This window comes from Dermacentor silvarum, chromosome 11 (assembly GCF_013339745.2).
Source record: "Dermacentor silvarum isolate Dsil-2018 chromosome 11, BIME_Dsil_1.4, whole genome shotgun sequence".
Lineage (NCBI taxonomy): Eukaryota > Metazoa > Arthropoda > Arachnida > Ixodida > Ixodidae > Dermacentor > Dermacentor silvarum.
In genome coordinates, this window is record NC_051164.1 from 7950286 (window position 1) to 7965563 (window position 15278).

Genomic DNA, 15278 nt, shown 5'->3' on the forward strand with positions numbered 1-15278 from the left:
TATCTGCTGGACTGCAAATGCGTGGCCGAACAGCGCGTGGCACTGTACCAAGACGACATCTGTGAGCACACCAGAGCCTGTAAAAGCATCGCATCGTGTGCTACTCGTCTGTGGGTCCAGCGGCAGCATCGAATGCACTCGCTTCAAAATATTATGCTGTTTCTTGCAGACTGCTGCATGCACCGGCATCTATTGTGTTCAGGATGGCCCATCTTTTTCGAGCCATCTCCGCAGCCTACCCTCTTGGCTGGTCAACGAATGCTTTGTCAATGGCTCGTGCGGTGAAGCTGCTTGCTGGGATACGGTGAGGAAATCTGGTTGCCACCATATCTGCTGGACTTCAATTGCGTGGTCGAAGTGGTCGAACTGTTCGTTGTACGGTACCAATACGACATCTGTGAGCACACCAGAGCCTATAAAAGCATCGCATCGTGTGCTACTCGTCAGTGGGTCCGGCGGCACCATCGAATGCACTCGCTTCGAAATATTATGCTCTATTCTTGTAGACTGCTGCATGCACCGGAATCTACCGTGTGCAGGATGGCCCATCTTATTCTCGCCATCTCGGCAGCCTACCCTCTCGCCCGGTAAACGGATGCTTCGTCAATGCCTCGTGCGGCGAGGAAATCTGATGGCCACCATATCTAACGGACTGCAAATGCGCGTGGCCGAACTGCGCGTGGCACGGTACCAAGACATTTGTGAGCACATCAGAGCGTATAAAAGCATCGCATCGTGTGCTACTCCTTCATGGGCGCGGCGGCCGCATGAAATGCACCCGCTTCAAAATCGTATGCTCTGTCTTGCAGATTGCTGGACGCCCCGGAATCTAATTTTGTGGCAGCCTGCCCTCTTGGCCGGTCACCGGATGCTTCCTCAATGCCACGTGCGGCGAAGTTGCGTGCTGGGATACGGCGAGGAAATCTGAGGGCCACCATATCTGCTGCAATTCAAATGCGTGGTCGAACTGCGCGTGGCATGGTACCAAGATGACATCTGGGAGCACACCAGAGCCTATAAAAGCATCGCATCGTGTGCTACTCTCGGTGGCAGCATGTAATGTACTCGCTTCAAAATCTTATGCTCCGTCTTGCAGGTAAGCTTGAAGTAGAACTTCAAGAGCTATAGGAGTGACAAACTTTTTTACTGCTTCATCAATACTTCTTTTTGGGCGAGTTGGTACATCTTGAAACTTTGGGCAACAGCGCAAACAGAAGACCACAAGAAGGGAGACACGTACACACAAGCGCTGACTAACAACTGGGTTTATTAGCAAGGATAGCGCACCTTATATATGCCAGGTTGAAGCAAGGGGAAAGGGGAAAAAACATAACAAGGGTAAACTCGTGCCATCAACGCAAGCGCCAACAACCAACCAAGCGCAGCGAGACGTAAACAATTATTTTTATTTCCAATCTGAAACCCCGATAGCCGCATCGAGAAGATCAGATTCAGCATCAAAGAGAGCAAGGGAAGGGGTGCTGAAGCACTTGCTGCCGAACTTCCTAATGTGGTAGGCTTCTAAACTGATGCGCACGGTCGGGTCACTGTTCTTTCCTAGAATCTTTGTCTCTTTTAACCGGGCCTCACAATCAGTGCACATGCTAACGTTCGCAACTATGTGTGCGTACTTGTCATCTCGTTTTTTAAGTTTTTGAGCGTGTTCCCCTAAACGGTCATTGACGCAGCGACCACTTTCGCCGACGTAAACCTTCCCACATGACATGGGAATGCAATAAATCACTCCAGTGGAACATTTGACGAACGGCGATTGGTGGTTCTTCTGGCATCCACGTTTACTGGTGTTGCAGATACGTGGGCACAACTGTCCCAGCTTATTTGGGGCAGAAAAACAATTTGGCACGCCGTGCCTACTTGCCACCTTTTTTAGATTGTGGGAAAGTTTATGGATGTAAGGGACCACCTCAGGTCTATGTGCCTTCCGGTGATCCTCCGCCGTTGTACTTCCCGTTCCACGCTTGAATTTTTGAAGGAGGGTTTCAGAAACGGCGGTCAAGACCGAGACAGGGAACCCTGCAGCCAAAAGACGGCTTACCTGATTATTAAAACTAGGCGTCATCTGATGTGGGCACTATTTTTGGAGAGCCGATTCCATACACGTCACCGCTATTCCTCTCTTAATTGTCTTGGAATGTGCCGAGTCATAGGGCAGCAGTTCGTTCTTAGCCCGTGGTTAGTATCCCCAGCAAACGTCTTCTTCACAGAACGTGATTTTAAGGTCTAAAAACTGTAAAATGGAAGAATCCGGGAGCTCATGGGTGAAACGCAACCCTCGTCCATGTTTGCTAAAAGAAGATAAAACTTCACCTACAATAGAGGAGTAGGTGTAGGAGGACTGCTTTTTCAAAAGCACTAAAAATCGTCAACATACCTAAAGGTTTTTAAAACCGGCCCCCCATTAAACACCTGTTCTAGTGCATCGTGCACCTTTTTTTACTGCTGCTGCCGGACCCCCTGCAGTCCCCATGAATGTGGTTCGTCGCTAATGAATTCCTTGATGACGTTGTTGGTCTTGTGCGGTGATGCGGAGACTAACCCTGGTCCCGAAATTGAAAAAAAAATCTTGCTCGAATTACTCTCAGGACAGACAAAAATTACCGAAGAGATAACAGGTCTTTCCTTTAGGGCTGCATCCTTCGAAGAGCGATTAACTAATATAGCATCAATCACCGAAGTTGCACCGCGCGCATTTGAACTTGAAAAAGCTGTAGCTGACCTTCGAGAGATCGTTGATAAATTGGATCGCAAAAATGACGATTTAGAAAACATGTGCCATAGAAATAACTTGCTCATATACGGCCTAGCTGAAAGGCTCTTGCGAAACTTCAGAGGAGTTGACGGAAACTGGTAACATGAACTGATTACATTGAAAATAGAAGTGAAGTGCAGCAATATCGAATGCTGTCATTGGATGGGAGTGCGGAAGAGCAGTAACCCAAGACCTGTTATTATTAGGTTGGTGGAACTAAGGTCACTATTTCAAGTAATGCAAGTAAGTTGAAGGGCACGAAAATATTTATAAATGAAGACTTCGCTGTCCGCGTGAGGCAGATACGCAGGGAGCTGTGGCAGAATTCCGTTGAGATAAGAAAAAATGCTGAGATATCCCGGCTGCACAACGATCATCTGTTGGTGGACAACGGTCGGTATTCTTGGGATGATAGCAAAAAAGCTATCGTTGAAGAAAGCCGTACGGTTGACCGCTACAGACAATGATAGACGGTCTTGTGCACAATACATCACGCGTCTGAATCTAAATGCGCGCAGCCTCATTAATAAAATCGAAAACTTTAACAGGGCCTATTGAATGTCATATTCCATTAGTTATATGCGTGACTGAGACTTAGCTCAATGAATACATTCTTGGTCACGAATTCTTGCCTCCTGGTTACATGGTTCTAAGAAAAGACAGGCCTTCTGGCCGTCGTGGCAGAGTGCCACTTTTTATTGTGTTTCGTGCCGTTCTCGCAAAGAATACGATCGAGCTAAGTGTCAGTCAACACAGAACGCCTTTGCTTTATTTGCTCAACTATTTATGCGTCGTGGGTAGGAGAGAGAACACGTTTAAGAGAGCTTTCGAGGGCATGTTTGTTGATTCCATCGTTAGTGGGCATGTGCAATAATGCTGAAAAGATGTTAACATGATGCCCTTCTCTTTGTCAAACACTGTACATCATCCTTTCTGTACAAACACCAAAGTGAAAATATTATCGAACAGCATTGCGAGGGGTTACGAACATTGCTTAAAATTGCTGCCGTATTGGAGGCGCTGTGGCGGTCTTCCTTGCCGTGTTGATCTCCTCAAAAGCGAACTTGTTTCATTTGATATCACCGGTGCACCTCCGGTTGACGACGTATGTTGACTTATAATGCCGTCACTTTCGTCGTCCGTGAAATCTTCGGTGGATAACTCCATGCTGAATGGTTTGGCCGTCGCAAGAAGGTGCTACCGGTGCCGACGCAGCATTTGCCCGCTTTCTGTCTCTACTCGGTAGGACCTCGGTTGCTCCGCTCGCATCACTCTGGCTTTGGTATCCCATCGGTGGCGGTAGATGTAGAACTGATTCGACTGAATCAGAGCTTGGCCGTATGCAGTTTTCGGAAATGACATCGCCAAGAAAAGAAATTTCTGGCACACCAATTGCATTTTCAAGTAGTGAACGTTAATCCCCCCTTACGCGGTGACTGAAGAACTGCTTGTAGCCTTTCGTCGTGCTCTTTTCTTAAAGAGACGACATTCCACACTAGGATGTCGTCGACGTACATACACACAACCGGAATCCCGTCAAAGATCTCGTTCATGTACCTTTGAAATACTTCGGATGCTGACGCTATGCCGAAAGGAAGCCTGAGGAAGCGATAACGTCCAAACGGGGTCTAAAACGTAAAGATCCTGGATGTTTCTTCATGTAACGGTATTTGATGAAATCCAGATTTGGCATCAAGTCGTCAAAAATATCGCGCTCCCGCAAGCTCGGCTTCTATGTCATCACGACGCGGCATGTGTAAGTGGTCCCGCTTGAGACCTTCATTAATTTCCCTAGGATCCATGCACATACGCAGCTGACCGCCCTTCTTCTTGACGATAACTAACGGACTTACCCAGTCTGTAGGCTCTTCAACCTTGGCAATGATGCCTGCCTTGAGCATCCGGTCGAGTTCAGCCCGCAGTGGTTTCAGCAGTGCCAGGGGTACTCGTCTAGCCATCCGGACCGTAGGCACTGCATCTTGTCGCAATACCATTTTGTGCAGTCGCTGAAGGCGTCCGGTGCCAGTGAAGACGTCGTTGTATTCCTGCATGAACTATGTAGTTCTCTTTGTTGTCATTGCATCAACCGACCTGACGAAGAGCCCCAGGCATTCGCTTGCTTCGAGGACCAATAATGCGCGTCCCTTCTTTACAACGAAGTCGACTACAGTCACCATCTTGCCGACTGTGACCTTCAGTCTGGCTACCCCGAAGTGCTTGATGATTCCTCCTCCATAGGAGCGTAGCACTGAATTAGTTTCTCTTATTTGTGCCACTGGCTGTAGTGCGTAGCAGCAGAAGGCTGGATTGTGCACCGGTGTCCTCTTTCAAGTTGATGTGCTTGCTGCCGACTAGTGCTTCCACTGCCCAGTCACGATGGCTTTCGACAGTATCTGCCGATACGGTGAGAATCGTGAAGTCTTCGTCTGCACTGACTTCGGCCACTTGCCTGTTGCTCTTGCAGTGCACAGAAAAATGGTTCTTGCCTCCGCATCGTCTACAGGTGCGTGCAAACGCCGGACAATTCCTCGAGCCGTGCTCCCGACCACACCTACTGCATTTAAATACAGCGGATGCACCAGTTTTATTTGGCCTTGCTTGGATACGGTCAACTTGGCGCTGTTCGCGTGTCCAACGTTGATTTTGTGCATCTGACAATTCGGCGGCTTTGCACACCTGCTCAGGTTTCGTCCCCGTCAATTCCTTGTCCCATAGCAGCTTTTCGCGCACTTTGTCGTTGCTCGTTCCAAATACAATTTCGTCACGGATCATTGCATTTTCCATTACAGCGAAGTTCCATGATTTATCCAGTTGCCCCAGGTCCCATGCGAATGGTTCAAAGGGCTCACCTTCTGCTGGAACACGCCGCCGTAAAAGGTACTGCTCATGCATTTCATGCTCTGCGCAGTACCCATGAAATTTCTTGATAACAGTCGCATAGTCCACTCTTTCGGCGTCTTCAGTGAAAGTGAAGTTGTAGATTTACAACGTATCGTCGCCTCCCAAACTGAGCAGTAGGGCAGACTTCGTGCTACTCTACCGAGGCTTGTCTCTTGGCACCGAGGCTGCTAGGAAAAGCTCGAAGTTTGGCTTAAAAAGCTTCCATTGTTTCGCAATGTCGCCACTCAGGTTGTAACGGTTCAGGAGACTTTAAGAATTCCTTCACGGGTGGCCACGCACTTCTGACACCATGCTTTGGGCCGTTCGCGCAAAGAATACGATCGAGCCAAGTGTCAGTCAACACAGGACGCCGTTGCTTTATTTTCTCAACTATTTATGCGTGGTGGGTAGGAGAGGGAACACGTTTAAGATAGCATTCGAAGGCATGTTTGTTGATTCCATAGTTAGTGGGCATGGGCGATAATGCCGAGTTCAAAAAGATGTTAACATGATGCGCTTGTCTTTATCAAATAAACACGGTACATATTGAAAGTGGGATTGAATTTCCTTCACTACGAGAACGTTTAAATGCTGAATCATTATGGTGGAAACTAAAGCTTGATGGTCTCGCTATTGTTATCGGTACTATATAGACATTTTCACGAGGGTGCTTCCGACGGTTTGGCGTGGAGAGTATGTGTCGGTGGTGCCTGTTTAGTCTGCACAGTGAGCTTGCCTTGCGCTTGCGTTGCGGAGTGGTAGCTTTCCTTCGATGTTCCCGTTTATTTTTGTCGCGAATGACTTACGCTCATAAATAATGACATATACTGATCAAAAGGACTACAGGCCAGCACTGTGCAGTTTATGGGTGCACAAAAAACCAGTGAAAAATAATAATTTTGGGGACTATAGTGTATCCACAACACAGCACTGCGCGAGACTACTGCCGATGTTCGCTTCACCTACTTCCTGCATCACCTGAGGACTTAGCATTTCAGTCTAATGTAAAACAATGCACACATCGGTTAAATAATGGATTTTGGTAAACCCTTGTCGGCACATTTCCGAATAGGTTGCGAGAATTGTGAGCTCTTCGATGCAATATTTTCTCGTATGTAGTGGCAGAGGCTACATTTGTTATTCTTTCAAACACGACTTCATTCCAGTGCCTAATACGGGGGTCACACGGGGCACTTTAGATCGTGATCGAGCCCGATATGGATCGAATGTCTCGGTCGCGATTGCCTTCTTTGCTCAATCTCTGGAAGGGAGCCAATCGCGGTCGAAAATTCCGATCCGGATTGGGCTCGATCGTGATCGAAAGTGGCAGTGTGACACCGGTACGAGACAAACTGAAGCACTCTGCAAGAGAACTAGTTGGTAAATACACTTCGCAACAATCTGGAAAAATCATGTCCTATGGCAGATGCATGCAGCCCCTGTGTCCTCCATTCTCTGCGTTCACACGCGCCCTGCGCGGCCCTGTACATAAACGTAATTTCAAAATCTAGCACCCTGGCTGTCTGTGTTCGCCGCAGGTACCGCGCTACTCGAGCGCCACGTTTCTGCTTTGACATTTGGTTATAAGCATCCCGTGCAGCACCAGATTCAAAAAATATGTTGCAGTTTCGCCCGAAAGGCGATGTATCAATTGCGATAGCAAATTAGTAGAGAGCTATTCGGAGTAGGGATAGTAGTTTTATCGGCTGCATAAACTTGGACACATTCCCTTACTAACTGAACTAACAAGTGTGGTGTCAGCGCCCACAAGCAAACATGAATAGATCCCACTCGATGACCGCAGACAACCACTGTCAAAACGCCGGCAGCAAGCGCAGCCGCCGCAGCGAGCGAAGGTTCGTGCGGTCTATCACTTTAACGGAACCTGAGCGGCGAATACACAGCGCATACAAAGGTCAGAGCCGTGTGGAGATTGCTTTTAAGAGACGGTGTGGGCGACAGCCGCAGCCGGGCAAAGTACAAAAACAGTTGTTGGCAGAGTAGAAACTGCCCCCTCCCTCCCGCGCTGCCTTTCCGCTTTCCTCCTTTCGCGTGGGAAATTGAGTGGCCAATTCCCCTTGCGCCCGGTTGCAAGATTCGCATTTGGTGCCGCATCACACCATAGCCTCGCCTCCCTCCCTCCCATACCCCCCGGCCTTTCGCGCGACGGAAGTCGCGTTAGCTTTCCGCCGTGCGTTCGCTCTCCGTAATAGCGCGCGTCCCACGCGCGCTTTCACTCGCGCATACGGCGCGCGGCGACGATTTTATCGCCCTTGGACTTTACACGGAACCTCGTGGCGACAGCGACGACGGTCGCGACGCTGACGGCAGAAATCCGCTTGAAGTGTCCATATAATTGCTATCGCAATAATAAATATTGGATGACTTAGCTGTTGAGTTGCGTCGGAAGCGTATGGAGTAACCACCGCATCTATACCAACCGCTGACACGCGTCGGCGGGACGCCGGCTCCTGGTTCTATGCATTGCCCGACAGCTACGTACGCGCCTGCTTTCGCTAAAAGAGGTAACCCTCAACCGCGAAGCGTAATGGTGATCAAATTCAGTCGGCGGCTACAGTCACATGTGCCCAGCAATAACAATGAAAAAAAAATATTACATTAGAGACGCAGCGCAGAATGGGGTAAGAAATGCAGCTCCACTAACGTGAAACCTGGGGAAGTGCGAATCACTGATGCGCCGGAGCTGGAGTAGCGCTACAGCCCGGGCGTGATCACGCGCGACGGACGCCGACAGCCCGGGCCCCTAAAAAGTGCCTCGCACCTAAAATACCGCTGATTAGCACGCCAGGTCTCGACGAAGCAGACGCGGCTGCCGCCGCTACCGACGACGAAACGCCACATCTACTGGCTGGGCTTTCTATTGCCATTGCACTTCACACTGAGCGCTCACGCGAGCACGTGAAACACGTAACAAGTAAAGCGCACAAGACAAGCGAAGCGGCACAAAACAATCGAAATAATGCTCGGCCTTCGCCGAGCACATAACCGAAGTGCGGCCGACCTGCTCTCGCAAGGCTCACAGTTCAAAATGGCGGCATATTATGTTCTAACGCTAGACGTCGCTCGTGCCGGGTAATGGCATCGAAGTTCAAACTTGACAGTTTGAACCTCGATGCCAATGTCCTAGGTTGGATTAAATGTTTTCTTTCTAACCACTTTCAATATGTTTCGGCTAACGGTCATGATTCTTCTTTCGCTTCAGTAACATCGGGGGTACCTCAGGGGTCGGTTCTAGGACCACTACTCTTTCTCATATACATCAATGATCTTCCTACCCAAGTTTCTTCTACTATAAAACGGTTTGCTGATGATTGTGTAATATATCGCATAATTTCTAACTCCTGAGACCGTACTGCATTACAGATACCTTGATAGTATTTACCGCTGGTGTTCTGATTGGCTAATGAAACTTATTATTAACTAGTGTAAAAGCATGCGCGTGTCTCGAGTGCCTTAGTCAACTAATCCCGCTGATTACACTCTTAATAACACACCCCTAACCGCCGTGACTTCTTACAAATATCTCGGCGTCATTATAGCCCAGAATCTATCATGGACTTTGCATGTGAACTGTATTATCAACAACGCTAACCGCATGCTAGGTTTTTTGCGTCGCAACTTCTCACGCGCCAATACTACAGTAAAACTCACACTTTACAAGACCTTGGTCAGACCAAACTTGAGTATGCCTGCTCAATTTGGGATCCTGGCCAGGTAACACTAACAAACTTTTTAGAGCTTATCCAGAATCGCAGCGCCCGGTTTATAATTTCTAACTATAGTCGTTATTCTAGCGTCTCCACAATGAAACTAACTCTTGACCTACCAGACCTCGCTCTGCGCCGACAGTGTTCTCGACTGTGCCTCTTCCATAAAATATTTTACTTCGACCTCACACTTAAGGAAGAATTACTACATCGGCCATCGTACGTGTCATCTTGCATTGATCATTCCCAGAAAGTTGGTGTACCACTTTGTCGCACAAAAATCTACTCTGACGCACTTATACCAAGAACCTCGGAAGACTGGAACCACCTCCCTGCCTCCATCACCGCCATCTCTGACTCCAAGAATTTCAAGACCGCCGTTAATACTCACATTTGTTCTTGCCCCTCCTCTCTGTAAAGCCTTCGGGCGATTGAGAGTACGAAAATAAATAAATAAATAAATAAATAAATAAATAAATAAATAAATAAATAAATAAATGGCGCTACTCAAACGCCGGTTTGTGAAAAGGCCTTTACCGTCTCCCTAACTCCGCCCCTGAGATTTTTTTCGGCTAGTAGTTACTATAGTGTCGGACAAAAGCTGAACTGTTCTAAATTGCTACTAACCAGTGACTTTAATGCAGCCGCTTAAAGACTGGCATTTGTTAACATCAACTGGCCGTGTTAGGATAATTTGTGTTTCATTAATTGACAAGTCAGTAGCTTTTGATCCATCGCAGCTGGTTGATGATGCAACGCGCGAACGTTCTGGCTTAGATTCTTATTTTTGTCAATGCTAAATTTGTAAAAAATGGACATCAGTGCCGGGTTGTCGACGGGATTTGCGACCATAAGTCTGCTATTGTTGATTTAAATGTTTCTTGTGTGCCAATATGACCAACGTTTAAACGTGTCCTGAATATTGAGTGTGCTGACGACACTTCTATTTTTGCTAAACTTGCATTATGTTCTGACAATTTCGTTTCTTGTAGTGATCACTGCAGTATTGATACGTTGACTAACCAATTTGAAAGTACAGTTCATGAGTGTTAATGAGTGTAATGAGAGTATAAAACATCGTTCTACACACCCATGGTATCCCAGGCCAATCATACAACTCAAACGTCACATTAAGCGCCTGCGGAAACGGTGGAATGCACAAAGTAACGACGGGGAGTCCCTAAATAACTTACACAAATCTAAAGGAAAAGCAAAAATGAGTGAAACTATAAAGTTGTATTTTATTACCTTATTAACCTCTTGGTATGAAAAATAATCCACCTCAGTTTTGGAAAACCGTAAATCCTACTGCTTCCTGCAGGTCATCTATCGTATTAAATGATGTGTGCTGTTCCGACTCTTCGACAATCTCGGAAGCCTTTATTAGTTATTTCAAATCTGTATTTGGAAATGACAGTGGCACCACCTCTGACATTGGTATTAACGAGGAAATGGCTCCGTTTCCAGGAATTTAATTTACTTATACCGGCATTTATAACCTTCTCTTAAGCATCGAAACTACTAAAGGTGCCGGACCAGATGGCATACCAAACTCGTTTTTGAAGCGTTATGCAGAATGGAACACTCGTTATCTAACCATAATTTTTTTTCGTAAATCCTTAGAGACATTTACTGTGCCGAATATTTGGAAAATCGCCAAGTAAACCCTGTGTTTAAATCAGGTAATTAGCAAGTCATTTCCAACTGCAGGCCTATTTCATTACCGAGTACCTGTTGCATACTCTTTAGGCACATAATTCATAAAGATATTCTTCTGTACATCACTGATAGTACCGTATTGTCGCAGAATCAGCATGGTTCCCGCTCTGGTTTTAAGTGCGAAGCACTTTAGGGGCCAGGGCGAAGCAGTCGCGTGTAATGTGATCTCATGTCGAAGTGGTCACGCGCAAAAGATTCTCAAAACAGGGTCAGAACCACTGCAGAATTGATGAAATGCGTTTCAAAATAAACTAGCACGATTCAAAATAATTTAAAAGATAAGAATAATCTGGCATTAAGCGCATTAATTAGCACAAAATTGCGAAAATCGTTTCCCAAACGCCAGTATGGTACCAGCCCAGCGCAAGAGAGGGCGCCAACACCCCACAAGCGCTCGATTCCTCCTGACTCCAGCGCTACTCCAGCACCCGATCCGTGCGCGCCGTGCGGCAAGAGATGGACCAGGGCTTTATAAGCAGTTGGCGTGCTCCGGATCTTCCTTTCTGCCATGAACGCCGAGCTGCCATGAACGTCGGATTGCAATTTGAATGTACGAGAAAACCTAATTCTGCTACGAGGAAACTCAAATATTTCTACCAGACCTGCGTGCGTCGGGGCAATCGCAAACAATTATTAAATTAATAAAAAAGGTGATAGGGCCTTCACATTTTTATAACAGGCCACTTATATTGCCCCTGAAAAACGTCTTTCAAGCAATGAATTTCAGTTTAAAGTGAAGCCGACTTTAAGGGGATTGGTGTAGGCTTGTTCTTTGTAAGCTGGCTTTCCCACGTTCACTGTTGTAGTGAATGAAGCCTACTTGCCGTACGCGAACGATGCGATGCGAACGGGTCCCGATAACGCTATCGCGTTCTACTGTTAAAGGCGAAGCTTAAGCGCCCTCCAAGTTTTTTCAATAACTTCTGGCCTTGGAATGCAGGTCACATTATATTCTTGTTCATGAGAAGGCCATAATGCAGATTTTTTATTTATATTTTCTGACACTGCGGTGGAGCTAAGTCACTAGGCAACAATACCGTAATCGCTACCACGTGCGAATCTGTGTTCGAACACTCACGAGCAAACACAGCTTTTCCTGGTTCGAATGTGTTATGGGCACTTCTGAAGTGCTGCCTGTATAATAACCTTGGTGGCATGGAAGTGCCATGTGCTTCTATGCACTGTTGTCTGTTTCCTTGAGGCCGCACGCCACATTATAATTGTAATGTATATATTCGTTCTTCGTTATGAGAGTCCCATATCCCCCCCCTCCCCGCCGTCGTGTTATAATTCTGGTTGCAATGTTTATGTGCAAATATGGTATAGATGGCCAGTGCGTCAAGTTTCGTTTTATCGCAAAGTAAGCTACAAGTACCCCAAGCATTCTGTATAGCAGAAAACCAAAGTCAAACTGCCGAACACTGCCAAGCGGCCTCAGTGCAGTCTCAAGTAGATAGATTGCATTGGTCATGCAAAGGTGCACAGTATATATCTTTATAACTTCCTGAACACTTATGCTGTGAGAAAACTCAATATTTATGTAGCTTAAATTAAGTGCCATCGGCCATTACTTTTGCCGTTGGAGATTGTGGGAGATTATCACGGCATTTCTTTTTCTTACTAATTTAGCTAATTACGGAGAGATTACTGCATGTGTATGTAATAAAGAAATCACGTGGGCAACCAGAAGCTAACAATGTGTAAACTTGAAGCACTTATTGTGTTGTTTGATCGTTTATGATAAGTAAAAATTCAGCATAAACACCTTTAACCTTTACTTGACACAAGGCTAGAGCATACAGTACCATACTTACCTGCTGTAGCACTGTGCTAAGTAAATTTCCATTCTAGTACAGGTTTGCAGTGCATGCTTCTATTCTTGCATCCTGTCACAGGGCTGGCAACATGTTTCACATTTCTAGCAGCCAAGTAGCCTGTCTAGTAACAGCAGTAAAATGTGCCAACTATATTTTTAACGATATCCTAGAATATATAGGCAGTTCGCTTTAAAAACTCAGCATGGTGATGCGTCTGTCTGTTCGCATGTCACAGGTTATGAAATGTTAGTTGGGAGCTTTTGCCAATGTTCATACTAGAAAGCAAAGCCAGGATTAAAGGTTACACACCACTGATTGCTACTATAGACTATTTTACAGATGTATTTAATTGCCGTCATCTTGGTCTGTTAACGCTGCTGTTTTCCGTCTTTAACAACGAAGTGTACGTTACGACAGTCGACTTGCAAGCATGAAAAGCATGAATGAGTTCAGTGACCATCTTACGTCACTTCTCATAAAACTTAGGAAGTGTTTGTGCAACAGTCCAAGATGGCGGCGCCCGCGAATCGAATATAAAATGTCTATAGGGTGGCTCGATAGCGCATCGAGCACCCTCTATTGAAGCCAATCTTGTCCCGAAAGTTGAGGTTTAATAACGTTGCAACGGCGCTGCGCTAGCACAGGCAGTGCGAATTTCTTCCGCTAATATACCTGCCTCTTGTGCCGTAAACTACAGAAGCATCCCAGAGAAGTATTTCGAAAAGACGTCCAGAATTTTCTATCACAGTTCCAACAGCGTCGCTAACATGAATGGCGCGCGCTGCAAACACTGGCGAATTAGAAAGCACTTTATGTAAGAAAAAACTCGCATACAGGCTCAGATTATCGTAAAGCTCTTACCAGACATATAGAGAGAACATTTCTTGAAGTTCCGAAAACCACGTAGAAATCTTTTTACGGCAGCAATATTATGTGACCGCACGGACTATTAAGTGCAGCATATGCACTGCTTCAGATTTGAAGTCGGGTGTTCTACCTCTGCTCCACGCCACCACTCTTCAGCAACAATGGAGACGAAGTATAACAAACTATTGAGGACCTTAATCGAGAAAGTGTAAGAATTGGGTTGAAGATGAATATGCAGAAGACAAAGGCTTGCCACAAAAGGCTTGCCAGGCTATTATTCAATAGCCTGGCGAGGAAACAAAAAATTTAGGATTGCCAGTCAGCCTCTAGAATCTGTAAAGGAGTACGCTTATCTAGGTCAACTACTCACAGGGGACCCTGATCATGAGAAAGAAATTTAGAGAAGTATAAAATTGGGTTGGAGTGCATACGGCAGCCATTGCCAAATCCTGACTGGGAGCTTACCAGCTGTTGTTGAAAAAAAGGTGTACAATCATCGCATTCTACCGGTGCCAACATATGGGGCAGAAACTTGGAGGTTAACGAAGAAGCTCGAGAACAAATTAAGGACCGCACAAAGAGCGATGGAACGAAAAATCTTAAGAGTAACGTTAAGAGAGAGCAAGAGAGCGGTGTGGATCAGAGAACAAACGGGGTTAGCAGATATTCTAGTTGACATCAGGCGGAAGAAATGGAGCTGGGCAGGCCATGTAATGCGCAGGATGGATAACCGGCGGACCATTATGGTTGCAGAATGGATACCAAGGGACGGGAAGCGCAGTCGAGGACGACAGAAAACCAGGTGGGATGATGAAGTTAGGAAATTCGCAGGCAGTTAGGATTTGAGATCGCAGGGAGAGGCCTTCGTCCTTGCAGGGGACATACATATAGGCTGATGATGATGATGATGCACTGCTTCCTTTACAAGCCGCTGGATGACACCGTATTTCCGCTGGCTTCACGTGCGCCCGGCTCGGTGAGCAGCAAAGCGGCATCCATAAAAACATACCAGAGATCGGTGGTGCACACAGTATTTTGTGTCCCCTTTCTCAACGGCAATTGAGCACACAGTCACTGTTTCCAAAGCATAAAACTGAGCGCAAGTGCTCTGAACACATTGCGTTGTAAGGTGGCTGGTGCTGAGGCACTTGGTAGATTTGTACGAGGCAAGCTAGGAGCTCAAAAAGCCTGCTGGTTGCTAGCAAATTACCAGCATATTGTTAGCATGGATTACGCGCAAAAGAATACACAGCGAAACAGGCTCCGGCGGGAGGTCAACCCAGAGCTCCGGAACAAGCAAGCGCAAGCCAGACGTAACCGCAGGGAGACCGCTGACACCTAGGATCATCAGCATGAAGTGCCAGCCAAACGACAGCAATAGCAAGCGAACCCCCAAATCCGAAAGAAGGCTTTCAGATAACGCGCAGTGCTGCTGCCGACACCGTCCGCGTTTTCCCGCGTTCGCGCCGAACGCGCACGGTGTCCGTGATTGCAGCC